The 2,666-nt window shown below is 45.4% G+C and overlaps 1 pseudogene; it reads left to right on the plus strand.

The window, feature by feature from the left end:
• The first annotated feature begins 1,620 nt into the window (after positions 1-1,620).
• On the plus strand, positions 1,621-2,223 carry LOC103747974 (annotated as a pseudogene).
• Positions 2,224-2,666: the final 443 nt, after the last annotated feature.

The raw sequence follows: 2,666 nt of genomic DNA on the forward strand, positions 1-2,666 counted from the left end.
CCTCTAGAGGACTATTGGTATTTGGTGGGGATATGTTATTTTGGTTTTTCATGTTATTATTTTTTCTCTGTGATTTTGACATGTGAATTTCTTTTGTAGTTTCTGATTCTTGTGTGAGACTCAAGCCTTCAAGTTTAGGTCTGCTTCTTTTTTGTGAACTTTATGTGTCTTTGTGGTTTACTTTTTGGGCATGAAAAGCTGGTTCCTCTAAGCTTCTGGTTCTCTCTTTTGATTTTATATTGGAGTGGCCAGATTGCTTTTGTCTTCAGGAGTTCCCACAGAGGACTAAGTCAGATGAGGATCAGATGATCCCTCCAGGAAAGATTTTGGCCTCAGGAATTTGGGGGTTGGACTGGCCTGGGAGCTAGGCCCAGGAAAGATGCTGGTCTAGGGCAGCTGATGGCCATGCCACCCAGAGTTGCAAAGGAAGATGGGGGCAGAAAGTGGCCCCAAGGGCTCCTGGGGGCTACAATAAGGAGCTGGGCTGGTCTGGATGCCATGGAGTCAGATGAGGATCAGATGATCCCTCCAGGAAAGATTTTGGCCTCAGGAATTTGGGGGTTGGACTGGCCTGGGAGCTAGGCCCAGGAAAGATGCTGGTCTAGGGCAGCTGATGGCCATGCCACCCAGAGTTGCAAAGGAAGATGGGGGCAGAAAGTGGCCCCAAGGGCTCCTGGGGACTACAATGAGGAGCTGGGCTGGTCTGGATGCAAAGGATCAGGAAGAGGTAAGGTCAACCCCAGCAGCGAGGAAAGAGGCTGGTGGTCCTGTAGGCCCAGGGAAGCAGAGGGAGGTGAGGGTGGGGCCATGCCCAGAAGCAGTGCTCCTGGGGACCTGAGAAGGAGCTGCGTTGGTCTGGATGCAAAGGATCAGGAAGCAGTGGTGGTTCCCCAGGTGTCTGGGGCGCCAAGACAAGGAATGGGACAGGACCCAGGCTAGGAGGAGAGACCAACAGGGGAGATGGGAGGATGAATGAGGCTGGGGGAGTCAAGGCTTGGAGGGCGCAATCCACTTACCCCGGAGAGAGAGGCCTGCGGGTCAGAGTGCGGACTTGCTCTGTTTTTAATGAAACAGCACATCAAGGCTGATATGGAAAAGGAAAAGAGTTTGTCTTAACAGAGGATTTTCCCTTTTTAATCCCTACTGACTCAGAACAGCACACAAAACCACAAACATCAATCAATCTGATCTCACCTGTTTGCAACAAAAACAGAATAGTTCATTGCTTTCAATGATATTTGATGCTTTGGGCACTGATATTTTCACAACACACACACACACACACACACATATATTATTCTAGGTCAGGGCAAGGAAGGGTCATGAGGGATTAAAGCCATATATTTAGATTACCAGAGAAGCTGAAAACGTAGTAAAATTGTTTACATTGTAAACTAGCTGAGATAGTGTTAAATGATCTCATTAGGTAATAGTCCCATTTGTAACAAGGCATACCAGAAAAGTCATTCACACAAATACTGAATGGGTAAAGAATGTGGTATAATAGAAGGGCCCTGGAGGTGGGGACTTGGGAAGGGCTCTGGGCTCTCTACCAGGTTGGGTGGGCTTCTTCTGGGAAGGGCTTGTGCATGTGCTCTGAGGTCTGCACCCACTGAGAAGATGGATGTAGTTAGGCTTCTTTTCATGGGGTCAGGCATAGACCTGACTAAGGTGCCAGCTATTCAACAGAAAATAACCATGGCATTTCTAAACCAATTTGTGGTGCACACTGTGCAGTTTCTCTAACGGTTTGCCACAGTTTGTGAGGAGAAACTGGCAGACCTTTCTCTTTGTATCCAACAAATCGAAACAACTCTCAATATTTTAGATGCAAAGCTGTCATCCATCCCAGGTCTAGATGATGTCACAGTTGAAGTGTCCCCTTTAAGTGTCACTAGTGTCAAGTGGATCACATTCTGAAACCACTTCAGAAAAACCACAGCAGAACAATACACTAGACTCTGGACCACAGGAAAGTGAAGTATCATCAGAAAATCTTGACTGTAGCCAAGGATCCAAGATATGCCAGATAGCTCAAAATGGTTCAAGTGGGTGTGGGTTCAAGTGGGATGGCAATAAGAAACAAAATGTATCAGAAGCCTGGATTCAGATCTCCTCGAGAAGCCAGATGCTCCGATGAAGCCAGATGCTCCGGTGCCTGGTGGTGAAGGTGAAGAAACTCTCAAAGAAAATTCAGACAGTAAATCTTCTTTTAGTGACTAAGCTGGGTTTTGATGAGAATCACATAGACATGTGGAAGGGTGTACTACATTCTGAAATATAGAGCCTGAACCCTAGCTCCTGGTCATAAAACATCACATGGCTACAAATCTACCACAAACTTTCCTCTATTAAAAATAGCAATAATACAAAGTATAGTAAAAATAAAGCATTTATAACCTGCCAATATGATATTAACCAAATGAAGTGCCCTGAAATTAAAAATAGAAAACCTGAATTGCTAAGAGTGCTACAAATACTAAGATGGAATATTCCAGGGATGCAGTGAGCATTTTTTAAAATTCATATATTTTTTTAACAGAGCATTGAGTAGGGGTTTATTTACAGAAGAGTGGGTGCCCCACATTTACAGCTGCATCTTAAAGTCCACGCTCAAATACAGAACTTGTGACCTCCCGACAGCCGCACAAAACAGAGAGGTGCCT

Source organism: Nannospalax galili, unplaced genomic scaffold (assembly GCF_000622305.1).
Source record: "Nannospalax galili isolate Female #2095 unplaced genomic scaffold, S.galili_v1.0 scaffold144, whole genome shotgun sequence".
Taxonomy (NCBI): domain Eukaryota; kingdom Metazoa; phylum Chordata; class Mammalia; order Rodentia; family Spalacidae; genus Nannospalax; species Nannospalax galili.